The sequence below is a fragment of the Dendrobates tinctorius genome, unplaced genomic scaffold (assembly GCF_039654945.1).
Source record: "Dendrobates tinctorius isolate UK_male_01 unplaced genomic scaffold, ASM3965494v1 ptg000008l, whole genome shotgun sequence".
Taxonomy (NCBI): Eukaryota; Metazoa; Chordata; class Amphibia; order Anura; family Dendrobatidae; genus Dendrobates; species Dendrobates tinctorius.
The window spans coordinates 64,406,735-64,428,776 of record NW_027361676.1 but is presented as its reverse complement, the minus strand read 5'-3'; the positions used below and the strand labels follow the sequence as shown (position 1 = coordinate 64,428,776).

Sequence of the window (22,042 nt, the reverse complement as noted above, 5' to 3'; positions counted from 1 at the left end):
TTCTCCCCGCCCACTGCCAGTAACTGATAGGTTTATTCCTATATGAGCATGTTGGGAGAGACCTGTCACTCTAAGGAAGCAAGAATGGACAAGTTGCCGGAGACACAACAGTCTGTCTAGTCTCCTGACTGACTTAGTTCCCAGGGCTTGCAAAGTATCTTTTTCTCCGGAATGCTGCAGCACTTCATAGTCAAACATACCTGGCTGACATCATGCAGCCGGTGCCCTTGGATCGGATGGCATGTATCAGCTGTCAGATTCTCTTTAAAGATTGTTACATCTGAAGACCATGAGCTACTTCTGGCCGATAGTTTAAATGGAGTAAAGAAAAAAAGTGATGTGAACAGTGATTGAGATCCATGTGAGCTTCTAATAAATATTTTTAAGGATTTCAATAGACAATATATTTTGAACATAATGAATAAAAAAAATAAACATTTTTGGTAAACCAAAGAATATAATAATCTTTATATAAGAATGCTCATACATTTCCATGGCATGGGCACACTGTAGAGCATCAATCCTGCTCAGCCACGGCTATAGTCTTCTGCATCTGCACTTCTTCTAGTTCACTTGAGATATGATTTATCTCCTCGTCTCTTCTTCTCCATATTTCCAAAATTATAGTTTTGTGGAAAAATGTTTTTGAAAGCAACCTTTAAAATGTTATAAGGGCTCATTTAAGAACCTATAAATCTTCTGTCCTCTGAAAGATTTCTACGACACCTTCTCCCCGCTCAGCCTGACCCTCTTTTCCCACAACAGCAGGTGCTTGTTTCCAGCAAATGAAAAAGTTTCTACCTTGACAATGCAGTAAATAGCAGATGCCTCCCATTCACAGTCAATACACTCTCACTTCCAGTATTCCGAAAGGAGTTAAAGTGTAGCCCTCGAGGAAGCTTTCAATAAAAGCAAAGGTTCTTATTATTATCACCCTTATTATCACCCACAGTCCTCCTTCCTCCAGACAGACACTTTCCGCAGCTAATTCAGTTTGGTGGATATAACGCATATTTCAATGTCAAGTATTCACTTGTTCACTTCGTTCTGCCATCGGAACAGTCGGATAATGAATTATTCAGCCTATAATGTGAAAATATTGGCCAAATGTTTATAATTACATTACAATGTATGAGTAATTAAAGAAAGGATGCCTGGTTTGTGCTAATTCTTTGTACATGTTCAATGTCATACACAGCTCGCTGGAACAGTTGGCCAGATCTTTTGCTGGGATCAGCTACTGGGCATTTTCCCTTTAGATTTCTTTAAAATTTTGAGTGAAGCTATAATGCAATACCTTTCCAGGCTTTAACCTAAATCCTGTAGGGGCTTCTGATCCTATAATTAACTTTTATCTCCCAAATTGTTCGGTAACTAACTAAAATTATTATTATTAATGTCGAGTTTAGGAAATCCATTTAGATATATTGTATAAGGGAATCTGAGTTAATAGAGGGGGAGGTCACATGGTCAGGTTCCTCACTACTTGGCCAAAGTGAAGAAAGATTACAGAACCCATGTCTTTATCTAGAGGACTTTCCTTTACTGCAGTACACAGATCGTTCTCTATATAATATGTTATAATAACTAATAACCCCTTTCATGGTGGTGCAGGGAAGCTGAACACTTACGGTAGGTCTCTCAACAGACTATAGCCATGCCACAGCTGTATTGGGAATAAACATCCTACTAAAAGGGAAGTTATCATCAAAATTTGACTTACTGCTTAAATAAAGTTTTTGTTTTAGGGTACCGTTACATTTAGCGATGCACCAGCGAATCCGACCACGATACGACCCGGTCAGGATCGCTGGTGCATCGCTAAATAGTCGCTAGTGAGCTGCCAAACAGGCAGATCTCGCCAGCAACATAGCAGCGGTCATCGGTCGTTACTTACCTCTCAGACGTGGCGATGATGACGTCCTCCCGCCCGCGTCCATGCGTCGCTCGTCGGCGCCAGCAGGAAGCCCAGCAGGAAGTGGCCGATGAGAAATGGTCCAGGACGTTCTAGCGCGATCAGCGATAACTGGCGAGGGAGCCGGTCGGAGGTAAGTATCACACATAGCGATATCGCTAGCAATATCGCTGCTGCGTCACAAAATCAGGGGCTTTACATGTATTTTCTTATATATGATTAGCCTCTTAAGAAGGAAGAGGACGTTATCTCTGGCACCATCAATAGCGATTCTACAAGTCAATATCATCCCTTTAACGAGCCTTGCCACATGACAGGATAAAAGCCTAAAAGCTAAACCAAAAACTCCATTTGCAGACACGTTTCTGGGTATAGCCGCTCCTCAGTGCAAAGCAGGAGATCTAATTTGGCTAGGTAAGACACTTCTGACAGGGGTTCTATGGGGGAACAGCCAAAACAGCATGAAGAGACTTATAGGACATGCAAGGGTCATCTGGGAATTTAAATATGCAAATAACATCTTTAAAAGGAAGAGGACTTTATCTGTAGTGCCACCTATGGGCAACTCCCTTAAATACGTGTAAGCAAATGTAGTTCATGGCCTGGCTTGTTATCCTAAGTCATGTGGCAAGGCTTGTTAGAGGGATGATAGTGACTTCTATGTATTACTAATCATATGATAAATACAAGTGCTTCTCACAAAATTAAAAAATCTTCAAAAAGTTAATTTATTTCAGTTCTTCAATGCAAAAAGTGAATCTCATGTATTATATTGGATCATTACAAACAGAGTGATCTATTTCACATGTTTATTTCTGTTAATGTTGATTATTATGGCTTACAGCCAATGAAAACCCAAAAGTCATTATCTCAGTAATTTAGAATACTTTATAACACCAGCTTGAAAAATGATTTTAAAATCTGAAATGTTGGCCTACTGAAATGTGTGCTCAGTAAATGCACTAAATACTTGATTGGGGCTCCTTTTGCATCAATTACTGCATCAATGCGACGTGACATGGAGGCGATCAGCCTGTGGCACTGCTGAGGTGCTATGGAAACCCAGTTTGCTTTGATAGCAGCCGTCAGCTCGTCGGTATTGTTGGGTCTGGTGTCTCTCATCTTCCTCTTGACAATACCCCATAGATTCTCTATGGGGTTAAGGTCAGGCGAGTTTGCTGGTCAATCAAGCACAGTGATACTGTTGTTTTTAAACCAGGTATTGGTACTTTTGGCAGTGTGGACAGGGCCAAGTCCTGCTGGAGAATAAAATTTCCATCTCCAAAAAGCTTGTCGGCAGAGGGAAGCATGAAGTGCTCTAAAATATCCTGATAGATGGCTGCACTGACTTTGGTCTTGATAAAACACAGTGGACCTAGTCCAGCAGATGACATGGCTCCCCAAACCATCACTGATTGTGGAGACTTCACACTAGACCTCAAGCAGCTTGGATAGTGTACCTCTCCACTCTTCCTCCCGACTCTGGGGCCTTGATTTCCAAAAGAAATGCAAAATTTACTTTCATCTGAAACACCTGTGACTTAAATATGAGTGTCTGAGCAAAGGGTCTGAATACTTATGACCATGTGATATTTCAGTTTTTCTTTTTTAATAAATTTGCAAAAATTTCAACATTTCTGTTTTTTCTCAGTCAAGATTGGGTGCAGAGTGGACTTTCAGTCCTCTTCTGTGTCATGTGACTTTAAATCAGTCTAACCAGATGACACATGGGTTTATGCATGGATTAGAAATTGCTTTCACAATTTAAGACTATGGAGCCTCAAACTTTTAAAAAGGTTTTCTTGATCTCAAAAGACAAGTTCCAAATTGCACCAAACATGCTTCTTGTACTATCCCTATTTTAATATCTCCCTTTAAAGGTATTGCCCACTGCTTAGGATAGGTCATCAATATCTGATCAGTGAAGGCACCCTCGATGATGAGCTGTTTCCAGCATCAATAGCACTTGGAAATGCTCAGTTGCTGAGATGTACTGCATAGCACTGTCAATGGTAAAGTCACAGCTGTCGGGTATTGTACTTAATTCCCTTATTGAAATCAGCAGGGCAGCAGATGTGCAGTGCCTGGCCATGGCCACTATACTATTGACTGAGTAGCTCTGTGTGTAAGCAGGTGCTGAGATGCAGTACGCAGGGATTGCAAAGCAATGCCTTATAACAATATATTGTTTAATTTAACAGTAAAGATGCAAATAATCTCCTCGCAGGGAGTTGCTAAACAGTAAACAAGAATTAAGGGAAGAACAAGAATTAATGCGACAGCCTGAGGTTTAAACAGCACTTATTGTGACTTATGCTGGTCCTCATTCATATACAGTTCTATGGGCTTGTAATATTGGCAAAGGCCGACGTAGAGTCCTCAGGTGGGGTCCACACTTAACGATCCAACTTCTGGTGGCAACGGGTGGTCTCCGGTTCTGCCCACTGAGCCCCTAGTCCATAAGCCTGTGCAGCCAAAGTGAAGGAAGCTGCAGGAGTTCCTGTACCAAGTGTGGGCTGATGTGCGCTGGTCAGTAAAGGGAACCATACTTCAGTGTCCTGTGGCCGGTTCAACATTTATCTCTCCACTGTCACTGTCCTGCTGGAGCATGCGGGTAAGCTTGGTCACGGCACGTCTTGGTGCTGCTGCTCTGGGTGTGGAGTGTGCTGCACTCTCCCTGACGATGGGAGACTCTCTGCTCTTTCGCATGCTTTTTCCTCACCACCTGGCCTAGCCACGCCCACTCTCCCCAGGTCATGGGGCCTGTCCGGTCCCCTATACTTTCCCCCAGAGAACATGGGATGCATCCTCAGCAGTTCCGGACCCGGCATGATGCAGGCACCCGCCGCCCGGTCTTCCTCCTTACACTGTGCAACTACACAACTGAACACCCCCCCACTGATCAGATATTGCTGACCATTCCTCAAGATTGGCCATCAATTTCACTGCCGGGACCTCTGCCCCATCTGAAATGAAGCGTTATCAGGGATGCTCATTTCAGGGGCTGGGCTAGTCCATACATGCTGTGCACTGTGCGATTTGCACAATGACATTGAGCTGTCTCCGGCACAGATCAGTAGTAATGAACTTGCAACAGTCAGTGTGCGATGTTTGAACACCTGGTGTGAGACCAGCTGTGCCCCAAAAAGTACAACATAGTGTAGTTAGGGAAGGATAGGGATTTTTTTATTTAAGTGTATTAAAAAAGTTTAGATTATTAACATTAAATATATAGGGATTTAGGAAGAAAATTAATTTGCATTTCAGGCCAACCCTTTAATTAAGTCAAATGAGTTTTACAGCAAAAATGTATATTTAAGGGTAGTTATCATTGAGAAAGATACACCCAAATTTTTGCTAAAAATAACTATGCCATTATGATCTCATGCAAACACCTGGAGTGAATGTTTCCTAAATATAATGGACATGTTTACATTTTTATTTTTGCATTCACATCTTATCTTGACTTAAAAATCTTGGCAAAATGTTAAACAATGTATGCAAGTGTGTATGATTGCTTATCCTGTTTTTATTTCTTGAGATTTCGGTAAGGCTACTTTCACACATCAGGTTTTCGGCGTCAGGCGCGATCCGGCGTCGTGCCGGAATGCCGGATCCGGCAACTGTTTTGTAAAACCTGATGTGCCGGATCCGGTTTTCTGCCGGATCCATCTTGTTCTTGACAGACAAAACCGGATCCGTCTCATCCGGTTCATCCGTTTTTCTATCCATTTTTCGACGGATTATGCCGGATCCGGTTTTTAAAATTGACCCTTGTGGCCTTCCGAACGGGATTGGCTACTGGAAAACTATATATAGCATGTTCCTACAGCCCTTCTTTGACAGGTTGTAGAGGAGAAAGTGCAGGTTGGAGAGAAGAGCAAGTTACTGGCGAAGATGGATGTTCTGATACCTTCTGTACCAACAGTATATACCTTTGCCAACCAAAGTTGGCTATCTTGTCATGGTCTCTATTTTTAGCTTTAGGCCACAGGTGTGTACCTGGTTGTGTTTTATGCAAAGTATTTCACCTTTTAACAAAAGTTGTGTACATTGTTAGGAAATCACCAACAATAAACACAACTTTTCAGGTGAAATACTTTGCTTCAAACACAACCAGGAACACAACTGTGGCAAAAAGCTAAAATTTACCCACAGTTATATACCTGGTTTTGAATACCTTTTTACCTTTTAAATACCCTGTATTTAACCTTTTTTTTAAACATATTTCGCCGCAGAAAGAAATGACAGACAACCAGTGTAAACAATAATTTAACTTTTATTTAAAATATTTTTTTTTTGTAAACTGTTTTTAAAGTTAAAAAAACTTTTTTAATAAAGGTTTGAAACCAACCAAATGGGCATTTTTATTACAAAAAAACATTATAACTCGGTGTAGTGTGGGGTGGAAATACTGCTGGAGGGGCTGCGGGACACTTCGACAATGGGAGTGTGGAGAGAGGACTGGGATCGTGGTGGGGAAGGAACAGTTAGAGGTGATGGTGTGGAAAAAGCTACAGAATGGGTGGACATGTGGGAGGCAGAAGAGGTGGTGGGCGGTGGAGTGGAGGGTTGGGCAGGGACTGTAGGAGCAGATGATGTTGATGGAAAGTTGTATGGGGAAGGAGTTTGGTACAGGGAAGGAGTTTGGTACGGGGAAGGAGTTTGGTACGGGGCAGGTTGCTGGAAGTGGGGAGATGTCTGGTACTGGGGAGGTTGCTGGTACTGGTGAGGTTGCTGGTATGTAATAGGAGGGGGAGGATGGAAAGTGGCTGGAGGGGGTGCAGATGTAATAGGAGGGGGAGGATGGAAAGTGGCTGGAGGGGGTGCAGGTGGAGGAACTACAGTGGTGGGAGGTGGAGGTTGGGAGGTAACCTGCTGTAGAGCACCGTGGCACGAATGCATTACATGCATCTGCTGGGTAGGAGATAGTGTTGCCATGTGCTCCACAACAGACCTGAAAAAGGTGTGGTTTGGCGAAGATCTTGCTTCTGAATGCATGGTTTGCAGAAGTGTCTTCACCTCCAGAATGCTGGAGTTGATCTGCTGAAAGCCTGCGGAGATTTGCTCTGACAAGACTTTTAGACAGTTCTGGAAAGATGCATTCAGATGCAAGAACTCTGGCGCATAACTCTTTTCCTGACCCCTCTGCCGCTGCCGCCCAGTACCCGCAGGTGTACTAGAGGTGGCAGGGGCAGAGGGGTGGGGTGGCCCACAAGGGTGTAGGCGGCCACGATGCTCCTGTGCTGGTGGATGGGACAGATGGGTCGAATGTGTGGGAAGGCTGGGAAGGTGCAGATGTACCGGGGCGGTCGAAGTGTCCCTCGGTGCCGGTCTCCTCAGGGATCGCCTCAGAAGGGTCCAATCATGCAGGCTCCCGAGTGCTGCTCACCGTGCTGTGGAATAAAGAGAAAAAAAAACAATTAAAATACTGACATGGTATGGCCCTGGCTGAAAAAAAAAAGTTACATCTAACATTTTTTTTCACATGTGGTGTGTAATATTTACCTTCTAGTGACCATTGTTTCCCGGAGGAACGACAGGGCTTCTGCGTACTTGTACTTGCTCCTGCGTCCTCCAGATCCACTCGGGGCCCGCATCTCTTTATTGAACTCCTTCTTGAAACGATCCCTCACAGACTGCCACCGATTCACAATTCTGTTCCCTGAAACGAGAAAGGAGTGGTTAGTATACAACATCAGTGTTTCCCAAACTCCAGTCCTCATGGTCCCCAGGGGTCATGTTTTCAGGATTTCCATAGTAAATAGAAATCCTGAACACATGATCCGTGGGGACCACGAGGACTGGAGTTCGGGAAACACTGGTTTACATCAAGCAACCGGTACTGTATATACTTACGCTCTTTAATCTGGGCCCGAGCATCGAGGTCCTCCCAGCGGCCCACAAGGAGCGAACAGATTTCCTCCCAGAGTCGTCGGGTAACGATAAGGTCAGCATGGCGGCGGTCAGCCATATTCCAGAGCGGCTCCCTTTCTCTGACGAGATCGATGAGGTGGTCCACATCGAGTCCTCCATCCTCACCGTCAGAGTCGGGAGCACGCTGTGAAGGCTGTTAAAGAAAAAGACAAAAATAACATAATTAGCCTCCACAAAAGAAATGAAATAAAAAGTGCAAAAAAACAAAGCAAAAATATTTATACTTACACGCTGGTGACCGCCGCGTTGCTGTCGCCGACGACCCTGGGAGGCACTGAGAGGACCTCTTGGCCGAGCACCAGATTGGGAAGACTAGAGAAGAAAACAAAAAATGTTATGTCTTTGGATGTAGGCATTTGTTTGCTGTGTGTGGTCTGCAGAACATTGTTTTCTATGTGTTGTGTGTAGTGTGATGTTGTGTTTCTGCGTTTGATGCAAAAAACTTACCAATTGTGAGCCCACTCCAAGTGTCTGTCCACCCCTTCCTTCTTCTTCTGGGAGCTCCTCTTCATCTTGTGAATTCTGTTTTGAAATAAAAGGCAATGAATAGACATATATTACAGAGATGATGGATTTTGGAAATAAAAACTTACCGTCAAACGCTGACGATGCGAGGGAGGACTCCCAGAAGATGATGTGCTGTCTTCCTGGTGGCCACACTCCATGCCTGTGGGTGGTGTTTCAGCTGCTGCCATTGCTGCTGCATCTATTGGGCGGCTGTTGAATAAAGAGAAACAAAGGGCCAATGAATATCTTGATATTCAATAGCCCTAGTTTGGAGGAATGGGGGATTTGATAATTACCGTCTCTCATCTGCTGCTGGCCTCCCCTCCTCAGCATGTTCCATTTGCTGCTCCATTTGGGGTGGTGGTGGTGCTGATGGTGCTGCAGTGGTCTCCTGCCTTCTCCTGCGCTTGATTGCTTTCTTGGGTGGCATGTTGGGTGTGGCTGTGGGTCCCACTGTCTTGCTTTTATATATGTCTTGTGGGCAGAGCTACTGAGCATGCTCAGACCAAAAAAAACGGATCCGGCCACCGGATCCGGCTTTAGCCGGATCAGGTGCATTGCGGCGCTCATAGGCTTTCATTGTGTGAAAAAGCCGGACGCGCCGGATCCGGCGGGTCTGGCTTTTTCGCCGGAGACAAAAAACGTTACAGTAGCCGTTTTTTCCAGACGCCGGATCGCGACACATTGCCGGATCCGGCGAAAACCGGATGAAACGCATGGCCATCCGGCGCGATCAAGCGCAAATGCAAGTCAATGGGGGGGAACCGGATCCGGCATTGCATTTCGCCGGATCCGGTTTTTGTCAAAAGCGCCGGATCGCGCCTGACGGCGAAAACCTGATGTGTGAAAGAGGCCTAACACAGGTTTTGAGAAAATTCATTCTACTGTTATAGTACCTGTTAGTATAGATGCAACCTATGGGTGTAGTCTGATGAGAATCTTGTTCATGGGTATATACACCAAAGTACGGAGAATCAGCAGTAGAGATGGGCGGAAACCTGGATGCTTGGGTCCGGTGGGTTCAGCGAACAGTTAGAAAATGTTCGGGTTTGGGTACCATAACCGGACCTCATTCACTTGAATTGAGGGCCTGAACACCCAGTGTTTGCTATGCTGTCATGTGCATGACAGCGCGGCAAGCACCACTTCTGATCAGCGGTGAAATCATCCCCGCCGGTCAGAGAGCCGCGGTTCCCACGCTGTCAAAAGACAGTGGGAGCACTCAGCTGTGATTGGAGGTATAAAGTTTATCTCTGATCACTGGCGTCAGCTGTTGGGACTACAGCTCCCATCATCCGATACCTGCTGCAGCTAATAACAGTGAGAGCAGGATGTTTGTATACATTAGCCGCTCCTGCGATGTAAATCAATAATAAAAAAAAAACGGCATGGGTTCCTCAGTATTTTTGATAACCAGCCAAGCAGAACTCACAGCTGGGGGCTGCAACCTTCAGCTATCAGCTTCAGCAAGGCTGGTTATCAAGAACAGAGTGGTCCCCAAGCCGTATTTTTTAATTGTTTAAATAAATAATTAAAAAAAAACAACATGGGGCCCAAAGCAGAATATCCAACTAAGGCCTAAATCCATGCAGGTTTTTAATAAAATTGTTGCTCTTATATGGGCCAAATGGACCTTGTGCTACTAGCTAGGCTCCAAGGCTCAGACTCCAACCTGTACACCCACTACATTTATGCCCCGGTTTATTACCTCTCTTGAGTGAATTGGAATGATCATTTGCATCATCCACAAAGTTCCTTTTACTAACTTTTTGTGCATGGGGATTGCTTTTATTTAGGAGGTAGGTGGTGTCAGGGGAGTGAACTTGTTAGCATTATCTCGGATATAGAGGTTTTACTTTGTATTAATTAGATGAAATGTATTATGTATGAACAGAGTCCAGAGCATTTACTTAAGTATGCATAAGAGAAATTAAAAAAATACATATGTATAGAGAAATAAGACTGTTACAAATGAACTGAATGTGATTTACTATAAAGTAGGCATCATAAACTGCCTGTCAAGGACTTTCTGCGCGCTGAACACAATGCCAGACCCAGATGGGTGAAGCCGTTTAAGTGTCCTTCTCAGTTTTTATTGATTGCTCTGATATATGAATTAAATCCTTATTCCATTAGAGGGCTCTAAAGCTGTTAAAATGTAAATCAGTACTTCCAAAAGAATATAATATTTTGTTTACATACGCCATAAAAAATGGAAATTGATCAACTCATTTGGAGAGTTCAGCTGGGAACACGGAGAGTCTTTTCAAACGTTTAGGAAAATGCATTTTGCTCCTTGTACAGTTAGGACAGATACACACAGTGTGTCCTTGACAGTGTCGGCAGCAAGAAGGACAGATATTAATCACACTGACCAATTGTCTGGACTTATGAGAGATACCAATAGACATTCTCATCTTAATGGAAGTTATTGGGATATGAGGGCATTGCTCGCCTGCAAAGACAAATCTGTCACACATTGCCCACAAATACAGTATCGCTTATTGACTACAGTGCCATGTCCTGGTTTATAGAAACGTTATAAAAGTCTACATGATTTATTTTCTTCAGGAGTAAACTGTTCTGGAAAGTGTCCATTAATAAATTTGCTTTCCCAAAAGAATGAGACATGAGCAAAATATTAGTGTACAGGATCAAATAATACATTAAAGGGGTCTTCCCATCTCCAAAATCCTATCCCAAATATATTTTAGGTGTATGGTGTATTAGCAAATACTTCCAATCATAAATGCAGTATAGTTCTTCTGATCTGCTATGCCACTATCTATAGGTATCCATAGTTACGACCATTAACAACTAATTATCACTATATGAGTGGTCATAACCATGGATACCTGAGCTACTGCAATGCCCTGAACATGGGGTAAAAGATTTAGCGAATCAGAAGAACTATACAGCATTTTTAATTGGAGGTATTTGCTAAAATTATTGTTATAACTATTATAGGATGATGGAGATGAAAATACCCCTTTAATGATGACGTCACACTTTAAAAGAACTACAGCCACCATAATGTGCATGATAAGCACCACATTATATAGGATTCATACATACTGCAAGGTGAAATCCGATGAATGACAGCTCCCAGTTCTTATTTTTCGGAAGACATATTTCCTCCTACTAATTTTACTAAACCTCACTTATTGTAAATAATTTGTATTGCACGTTAAGTATAATATTATGTATACTAATATAAAGAGTTCAGTTAGTAGTATAGACCAGCATTCTTCATTTTGATGTTCCTCTCAGTTATTACTATGCCTCTGCCATATCTGTGAGACTAAGAGTGTAGCAAACCCCCCCCCCCAAAAAAAAAATAACTTTTTATCTGGATTTTTAAGGGATAAATGCAAAGTTTATATCTGCAGAGAATATATGGTAAAATATATTAATAGGGTCCTAGAATAAAGTACATGGCCAAGGGTCATATTACGGTCACACCCCTGAGGTCCAGAGTTCAAATTTGACCAAACACAACACTTCCATGGAGCTTTCATGTTCTCCTTGTGTCTGCACTGGTTTCTTGTATTGCAGTTTGCTTCCACACTCGATTATCATGCCGATGGGTTACTTGGCTCCTATACACTTGTGTGTGTCATAGATAAACTAGATTGCATGTCTGCTTGTGGGCAAGGAATGAAGTGAATGGCAGTCTCTGTACAGTGATTTGGAATAAGTTAGCGTTATATAAGCTATACAACTAAATAGATTACTAAGAGGACATTAGACAAAACACTATGTACTGTGCTTTATGCAATGTTGTGTGCATGCAGCCATTCGGTGGTGCATGGGCTGTACTGCAGTTACAAAATTTGGACCTATAGTGTAAGACAATGTATTCCAGGAGAGAACACCTCTAATGCAGAATGCTACAATTAATATTAAGGAGAAACAATAATTAATCTGTGAGAAAAAGGATTTGTGAACTTTCAAATGGATGCAAACAAAGGTAGAGAACGGAACCGTAGAATACTGTGACGCCATGTTTTCAGATCCATGTGACACCAGAACCACAGATCCATATCTCTCAAGGCTTTCTTCTACATACGGCAATGGTTCAGTATGCTGCCCTAGCCACATATGCTGCCCATGGCAAAGTGGCTATTTGGTGAAGAGAGCTTTCGGGCACTCCTCCTTTCCTGTGTTTTATTCTCCAGCTACTGCCCCAGCTAAACTTTCGATATCTCAAATAGCTTAGAAGAAAATCTCAATTTGTATAACTGGACATCAATAAAATTCGTCTTGTAGAGCATTTCCTGACCACTGAATCTTTTTGGAATGGTCATTAAGACATTTTATTAATGCATAGTGCAACATACTTAAATTATGTTGACACATTCCCATTATTGAGATTTTAAGCTGCATGAAAATCTTATCTTAGCCCTTTATTACTTTAAAAAGAAACTAATTGAATTAAGAAATTAGTAAGAATTAGAGGTGAGCGAATTTATTTGAGTGAAACTGAATTCTCCTAGAATTTTACAAAAATTCTTATTCTCCAGGAAACAGATTTTTTTTCTCCCAATTTTCTGCATACAAATTCAACAAAATACTAACAGGCTCGCTGCGATTCTGCTGATTCATATAGAGCTTGCAAAAAATATTTAAAAAAAAGAAAAATTATACTCATCCCAATGCTCACTGGTCCCAGAGGTCCTCCAGCATGCTGTCCAGTCCTCCATGCCTCTTCTTTTCACCTTCCATGGTCACATTCATCTTCTTTGTCCTGCTTAACTTTGGTCCACGACTTCCGACTGACTAGGTCTCTGTGCATTGTGCTCTCACTGATTAGGCCATGGACGACACACATCGAAACGTCGTAAAGTCACAGCATGTGCCGAAATGGCACAGCGTGCAGGGACTTCAGAGGCATAATTGGACCAGAAGACACTGCCCAGAGTATAGAAGGCCAAAGAAGGTGTGTGTGATAGAGGCACGAAGGACTGCGAGCCAGGCTGCAGGAATGACGATATAGGTGAGTGTTCAGGTGAGTAATCATTAATTTTTTTAATGTCCTACATTTTTTATGAAAATCATTCAATTTACACTAAATTTCCTTGATTTGCACCTGTTAAATGTTTTGATTGATATAATAAAATTAAAATTTCACCTATAACGTATATAGCCTCAAAAAGGAGTAACTAAAATCCTTCTCGACTTCCATAACCTTCTTGTAACCTTGACCTATAATAAGACACAAGGACCCAGACGTCAATTCAAATGCATGCTAATGGAACGCATGGCAGAAGGCACACCCTGAGGACCAGCTGCCTTTGGACTGTAAACTTCAAACACCTCTAATAATTTGTAAGCCTGTCACTAGCACTACTTTGCTGACACATTAGTTTTCCGGATGCTGAGAAGGTTCCAAAAATTCCCCCCCCCCACCGTAAACTTAGACCAAGGCATGATATTAGATCATGGGAGCAGATGTAGAGGGTGCGAAATATAAAAATGTGTCAGGAAAACAGTAAACAAAGCTGAAAAATATAAGAGGTAGTAAAGAGCTGTCAGTAGGAGAAAAATGACTTCGCTAGACAGAAAAAATAATGTAAAGCTTTTAGATAAATGGATATTGCATAACCAATTGGCCAATAGAAAGACTGACTGTAGTGCTCATTGTATTGTTGTCTTGCTGCTGCCTTAAACAAATGACAAGATTCTCAAGAACAATCCTTTAAAAGTGGCAAATTATGACATACATAGTTATCTGTGCAAATGTAATCCTTTTATCTCGGATGCCATGTTAAAAATAACAGCTTCAGGAACAAAGTACATTTAGGATTGCAGAAAACTCAAAACAAAGTTAATAGCTAGAGCAGAATCTTAGCACTTGTGATGAGTACAGAAATTCCTCCTATTTAGTGAGATACAAACCTCTTTTTTGTGTAAAGGTGCCCATATACTTTAGGCCTCATTCTTACAGTGTCCGATTTTCAGTGTTAGATTAGTATTTGGTCAGTGTTTCAGTATTTACCATCAGTGTCGCATCAATGATTTTCTTGTATGAAAAAAAATAGATTTCAAAGCTTTTCCTATCCACTGCAATCATAAAAACAGACAGCACATGGATGCCAATCTAATCAATGCACCATTTCTGAGGCAGCTAAGGGCTGGTGTTATTAGGCTGGGAAGGGGCCAATATCCATGGCCTCATACCTGCCTATTAATATCAGTTTAGCTTTTGCTGGTTATTAAAAATAGGGAGGACCCACATCTTTTTTTGGGTTCCCCTTTTTAAGAATCAGTAAAGGCTAAGTGTGACACCCCAGAGTCCGGTTGTCACAGTGACATTACCTCCCTCTAATGGGTAAAGTCATGCTTGGAGGCAGAAAAGGGACCCCCATGCCAGGCAGCATAGATTAAATCACAATTTCCTGCTGCAGGTCAGAAAAGGGAGCTGCCTTATAAATTCTGGCCAGCAGAGGGGGTTGGTGAGTCAGCTAGAAGTCAGCTGAGGGGGTTGTCATGGAAACTAAGCAGCTGTGAGCTGTGAGGAGAAATGGTAATGACAGTTAAATTTGAGGACGTGAGGTAAAGAGATCTTTCTGGAAGATCCAGTCAGATGAAGACAGGGAGCTGATCTGTGAAGAGGGAAAGGACAAGAGCAGAGATTGAGAGACTCTAGGGAAGCTAAAATACTGCATATAGCAGACCCCTGAGTGAAGCGCTAATAAAGAGAAAAGGGACATCAGAGTCCTCAGCTGACAGGAGCTGTAAGCCCTGATAGCCGAATCTGAAAGTACAGGGGATTGTAAATTCCTGTGCACATTGAACACCTGAGGGCACATCAGCGGATAAGGAGCCCGGGGCCGATGGTGAAGAGAATGGTACCCGTGGAATAGGCTCACGCTGACAGCTGCACTTATATACAGTGGAGACCCACAAACATAGCGCAGAAAGAAAGGTCCTAAATCCCCACCTGGCAAGGTGGATTCCCTGAATGCCTCCAGGCAAGCCAGACTCATTCCATCACCTGTATGTGGTACTCCGGACTACAACCAATTACCAGTGAAAGGTAAAGAAACTGCACCTCTCTGTGTCTTTCTCTCATTTCTTTGCACCCCAACGTTCACAGCCATTTTTACTATTTATTTAACATCTTTGCCCTGGGACTACAGCCCTACCTGTGGAGGGCTACAACATCATAGCTGCGCCCAACATCCATCCCAGAGAAGCAACGCCACAGCGCTGGTCACCTCTGACTAGAATACCACAGGTGGCGTCACGTATTTCACCATCTAATAACTTTTATTTCATTTTTTACCACATAAATACCACACAACTTTCCCCTATTTTATTACTGGATGCCTCTGGGCCACGGACCGGGTTGCCGCCACCGTGACACCGTCCCCCATTGATGTCGACGGGCCCGGTACCGAGTACCCCCAGGCCCCGCGGGAGGCGCCATAAGCAGATAGCTCTGAGCTGATATTAATAGCCTGGGAAGATGCATAGATATTTACCCCTTCCCCTACTATTAAAGCCAACACACAGCTGTTTGCCTCCCCACAACATTTTTTTAATTTTTTTTTTTATTTATTAGCTAAATACATGTACAGTAAACTACACATGCACTGCACTAATTATATATCTCATTGACATATTTCTATCCATCTATTCTATCTATATTTCTATTCTATCTATTCTATTCTGTACTTACTGTACTTGACTGATGAAATGTCAAGTTTCCCTTGAGATGGGTGCATAAAATTCAGACTGCACACATATGGTCCATGTGCAGTGCAATCTTTTTCTTGGTGGGGTAGGTGAGAGCTGATGTTTTTAGTCTGGGAGGGTGCCATTATCTATGACCCATTCCTAGGTTATTAATATCAGCCCACAGTTGTCTTCCAAGCCCTTGCTGGTTATCAATTATAGGAGGATCAAATGCCATTTCTTTGGGGGGTCCCCTGTTTTTATAACCAGTAAGTATACAGCTGTGAGCTGAGATTAATAGCCTTGGAAGCTTCATGGGTATTACCCCCTGCATAAAAATCACATGACACTCTTCCCACTTTTCTGGACGGAAACGGACCGTTATTTTCATGGTGATATGTATGAGCCCTAATACTATAGTTCTGCTGTCTCCAGAGCTGTCATTCAAGGAGCAGAACCTGCCCTGCCGGAAACAATAAAGTATGGAAGCTAAAGAGACTACATAGCTTTGAACTGCTCGAAAGACAAATTGTCATGAGGTTTACTGTGACAGAGCGAAGCCAGAAGACTGCAGCATCTGATTGCTCCTTCTCCAGTGCTGAGAAGAAGCACTTCTCCGTCATATTAAATGTGTGTATTTCTTCTGGCAGAAGAGGGGTTAACCGGCCATGTTGGAAATCCCTGTGCTCACAGCTGAGCTCGGTTAGCCACTCCTTTTCCCTATATGATCTGGGCTTTGCTACTAATCCTCGCCACAGCTAGCTTTTGCCGCATGGCTAATGGGGGGAAAGGAGTTAGTATGATAAGGAGAGCTGGAGGAGTTATTAGCAACTCTTGTTTGATTTATACGCGTGGTAATTCCTTATCCAGCTCTATTTTGGATACCTTCCCTTCCTGCATACCCCAGTGGATTCCTCTGTTTTATGTGAGCGATTATTTTGTTGTGTCTGGAGTTTACAGTTAACCCTCGTCTGTGTTTGCCTTGTTTGTCGGGGTGGTGTACTGCAGTGCACTGTAGCGCCCACTCTTCAATGGGTGGAGGAAAAGAACAGACAGTGAGCTAACTAGGGAGATAAAGCAAGGGCAGAGGCCTTCGCCATCTGAAGTTTCCCGGGGAGTTTGGTGAGCTAGGGCGCCTCCTAGTGTTACGGCCAGGAAAGGAGCCCCTGGTCCTGGGTCACCTCACAGCTGTGTCATGACACAACTTGAAAACACCTCGCTATGGCTCAGCTTCCTTGATTAGTATTTGCTGTGTTTTAATGTTGCAGACTTTCTGCAGCACTTCTTCTGCACCAATTGGCTAAATTAATTTTTTCATTGCATTTTTTGTTTTTTTACATGTGTTTTCATTTTGCTTTGTTTTTTTCTGCTGAATTTTTGTCTCCTCTTCAGAATATCATGATTTACAGAACGCTGTTTTGTTTTACATACTTCCTATTGCTGAGCGTTAATAAAACTTTATTGGAGTCATGTGCGGATTTCATGCATTTTTAGTGCACTTCCGAAGCGGAAATATACTAAAAACACACATGTACTGTTTAACTGTGGATTTTTCTAATTTTATTCAAGTCTCTGGGAAAAATCTCAAATAAATAAAATGCATATTTAGAGAAATTAGAGAAATTGAGAAATTAACATGTCCATTTATGGAGAGTAAAATAAATAAAAGAGGGCGTGAGATGTCTATAAATCCCATTCACTTTACTGTAACTATAATATGCTGCATTTATTGCACAAAAGAACTACATAGAGGAAAAAAGCCACCAAATACTGATGATGGGAACTCAGCCTACAAGAGGCAGAGCTAGGTGAGCCGCTGAACCCAACTTCCCGCGATGTAACACTACGCTCCTTTTCCGCGATATGTGGTAAAGCTCTATTTATGAATGTATTCCCATTATACCTATAGTTAGCAATGAAAAAAATGAGGTCATCTGTTTAATATAGTGGATTTGGCAGCCCCAAATCAATATTACAATATACTTGTTTTTTTCTGCCTGAGGCAAAAAATTCAACACTATGCCCCATCACCTCCAGTTAATTAACGGTACACGAGGTGTGTGGGCTGCCAGGTTGCATTGCAAAAGCAGCTGTAACCGCCACATATGTTTTTAATATTTTAACTAATGACTTGATGTTGGTTCCACTTATTCCTTTAAATTCCTTCTGCTTTATTCAAGGCATGAAAAGAAGATGTTTGTGCAGAAAGCTAATTTCGTTCTGAGCCTCTGCATCCAGCCATATTGTTATATTAATAACAGATACATCAGCTGTTCGGCAGGAGTGCCTTGGAACAGGATTATTGATTTATGACTTGTTACACATCATGGGGTTAAACAGATGCAATAATTCCTTGCCACCATCAGCCTGGAGAAAAGACCTCTCTCGTTTTGATCGAGCCACGGTGTAATTAAAACATGATGAGCCCTGGAATTAAGCACTAAGTATTGAATTCAAGTGAACTGATCTCTAACATATGCCGTGAATACAGTAGAAAAAAAAGTGAGGTAGGCGCAGATAGCACAAACGGTGTGAAATATTTACAGACGGATATGGTTTATTAACCCAGAATGTATGCACAGAATATCTTATTCTTCTAATCCATCTTAAAAGGGACAACAGGGGATAAGAAGTTAAAAGATATTCACTTGTTTCTTAAGTCTTACCTGTTGAATTTTATAAAACAAAGTGGAGAGAATTATTACCATATGAGCAGTTGGCAATATGATTTATGATAATGATATGCTATTTGCTGCCATTATGGGAAGTGGCAAATAACAGTTGTGGAAAGGTCTAAAAATAATCCGAGGAACATCTAAGGGCGTATTAATGAATATACAAATGGAATTGTAGGACGACTGGACTTGGCTTCAGTTTGGTATGCTTGTCATGAGAAGTCCACAAAAACGTGTCTGCATGGTCGGGTTATCTAGGTCACCTGAAAGAAGCTGTCCAGGACATTACAGTCGATGACATTCTTATTAATGACCACTGATCAACTAGTAACTGCTCCAGAAGTGGCCAGATATTACCGGTGCATGGGACGGAGCGAGACAGCCCCATAGAGTGGCATGGCCATGAACTGCTGATTATGTCCCATTCATGTTTTCTGCCTCTTATATTGCTACTAGATGGAGGCCTGATGCTATCGCATCGGGAGGGCGGTAATGTCACGATGGGGGCAGGCTTTGCAAAGTTTCAAATCTCCCTCCCATGTGCTCACGAACCAATCCACACTCTCTTTCCCTATCTGCTGACTTCTGTCTGTGCTCTCTTCTTTGACCTGTCTACCCCATGTGCTATCCCCCTTGTCTGCTGTCTCTCTCCTTCCTGTGCTGTGTTCTCCCCTCATGTGCTGTCCTGTTTGAGCTGTCTCCCCCTGTGCTCTGTCTCTCTCACCCCTGTGTCTGACCGTGTACAGAACATACCACAGCCCCTGGGCAGTGTAGGAAGAAAAAGACAATACTGACATAACAGCAGGAAATCACAGAGGATACATTTTTTGAGGGAAAATATTGTTTTTAAAACAGTCAGTGAAATATTCTACCTCACAAAATGTATCCTCTGCCATTTCCTGCTGTAATGTCAGTATTGTCTTTTGCATCCTCCCCTGCCCAGGAGATGTGGTATGCTCCATACACGGTCAGACACAGATGATTTTTAAAATGAACTTTCGTCAGTGGGAAAACCCCTTTAATGTGACTGGCTTCATCTGCCTGTAGACACATCGCGCATCTGCCACCAGGATCAGCCGAATGATTCACTGCGCCTGCGCGAAATTCATGCAGGCGCAGTGTGACGTTGTTCAGCTGGTGGTACCACACAAGAGGCTGCATGAGTGTAAGTGTATGTGTGAGTGTGTGTGTGTGTGAGTGTGAGTGTGTGACTGTGTGAGTGTGTGAGTGTGACTGTGAGGGTGTAAATGCAAGTGTGAGTGTGAGAATGTGAGTGTAAGAGTGAGTGTGAGAGTGTGACTGTGACTGTGAGTGTGTGAGTATGACTGAGTGTGAGAGTCATACTCTCACACAGTCATAGACAGGACAAGGTAAAACAATATTTTCAAATTTTTTTAATTATAATTCTAGTTTTACAGAATCTGTGAATACATCCATGATCGGAGAGCCTATTCACATCTGTGGGTGACTTGCAAAAGTTTTGATGGCTGGCAACCCACAAGAACGCAATATCTTCATGAATTACGGACATATGATATTCATGTTTAGTATGTATAGAATATATAAAATATCTGTCTCAGACCCCAGGAGAAACAATATGCATTGCAGATCTATCCATATTTTATGTGGTGTTCTTCTCCTCCAGAAGCTCTCATAGATCCAATTCGTAAGACATATCTGTAGTTTATCCCTTTTATTTCATACTGTTTTTGCCTGTATGGCTTTTTGTTATTTCACCTTTAGTAACTTTTTTAAGCATGGTACTTCTTTTTGCATATTAAATAAAAAATGTAATAAGTTTGTCCCCATGATCTTGAGGAGAGCAAAAAGCATGTTGGTGGCACCTTCTAGCCAGAGTGCAAGCAGTGAATCAGTCAGGAGCTTGGGAAAGCTGGGTGTGCGTGTATTCCTAAGGCCTCTTTCACACATCAGTTTTTTGCCGTCAGGCGCGATCCGGCTTTTTTTTGTAAAACCGGATCCGGCAAAATGCAATGCCGGATCCAGTTTTTCCCCATTGACTTGCATTAGCTCCGGATCGCACCGGATGGCATTGCGTTTCATCCGTTCTTTGCCGGATCCGGCTACTTGTCTCATTCCGGCGTCTGGAAAAAATGGCTACTGTAACGTTTTTTGTCTCCGGCGAAAAAGCCGGAAGCGCCGGATCCGACGCTTCCGGCTTTTTGCTACAATGAAAGTCTATGGGCGCCGGGATGCGCCTGATCCAGAAAAAGACGGATCCAGCCACCGGATCCGTTTTTTTAAGTCTGCGCATGCTCAGATCCAATTGGCCAGCCCCCAGGAAACAGATATAACCTGCTAGACGGATCCAGCAGAAAAACGGATCCGTTTCTACAGTTCTCCAAAATTTATGCCGGATCCGTTTTTTCTAAAAATAGCCGGATCCTGCCTGACGGCAAAAAACTGATGTGTGAAAGTAGCCTAAGTGTTGCCACGTGCAGGCATCTTGCAGGTCTGGTAAAACGGTCAGTGGTGGCACTGTAAAGTGTGGTGTGGATGTGGGGCACTCTCTGTGGGGTGCACTTAGCTCATTGGTGGCCAGCTGCAATATTTTGGTAGATGAGTGAGTGGGAAGCAGAGTTCCCCTTTACCGTCATATGTGAGGCACATGTGTCATGAGTAGAGTTGAGCGAAACGGGTCGAAAAAATTCAAAAGTCGCCGACTTTTAGCAAAGTCGGGTTTCATGAAACGAAACCCGACCCTAGGATGAGGTCGGCCACGAGGTCGGCGACTTACGCGCCAAAGTCGCGTTTCAAAAGTTTGTTTTGCGCTCTTTTTCAGCCAATCAGGATCCACGGACACTGTGGGCAACGTGATGACATAGGCAAGGGTCACCACCATCTTTCAGAAGGGCATGCAAGTGATTGGCTTGCTTTGGTGGGCGTCACAGGGGGTATAAAAGGGCGTGCATGCCGACCGCCATCTTACTTCTGCCGATCTTAGTATAGGGAGAGGTTGCTGCTGATTCTGTAGAGAGAGCATTAGGCAGGGAAGAAGACAAAAAAACTGCTTCTGCTGCTAGCGATTTGGCCTGCACAACACACCAGTCACTGTGTGTGCAGTGCAAGGGGAGGCTATATAGTGGTGTATCAGTGGTGTTGGTTGTTGGGCTGCCTTTTAAGGCTTCCTGACAGGCTGGCATTGCTGTTTACCCACTGCTCCGCAAACTGCTTTTTTAAAAGCAATCCCAATTTTTTTTTTTTGTCTTGCTGAGAAGAAAAAAAAACTGCTTCTGCTGCTAGCAATTTGGCCTGCACAACACACCAGTCACTGTGTGTGCAGTGCAAGGGGAGGCTATATAGTGGTGTA

The 22,042-nt window shown here is 42.9% G+C and overlaps 1 protein-coding gene across 9 annotated transcripts in view; it reads right to left on the bottom strand.

Annotated features, from left to right (window-relative positions):
* Positions 1-22,042, bottom strand: part of TENM3 (teneurin transmembrane protein 3) — a 1,679,324-nt gene that overhangs the window by 907,187 nt on the left and 750,095 nt on the right. The window lies entirely within an intron of this gene.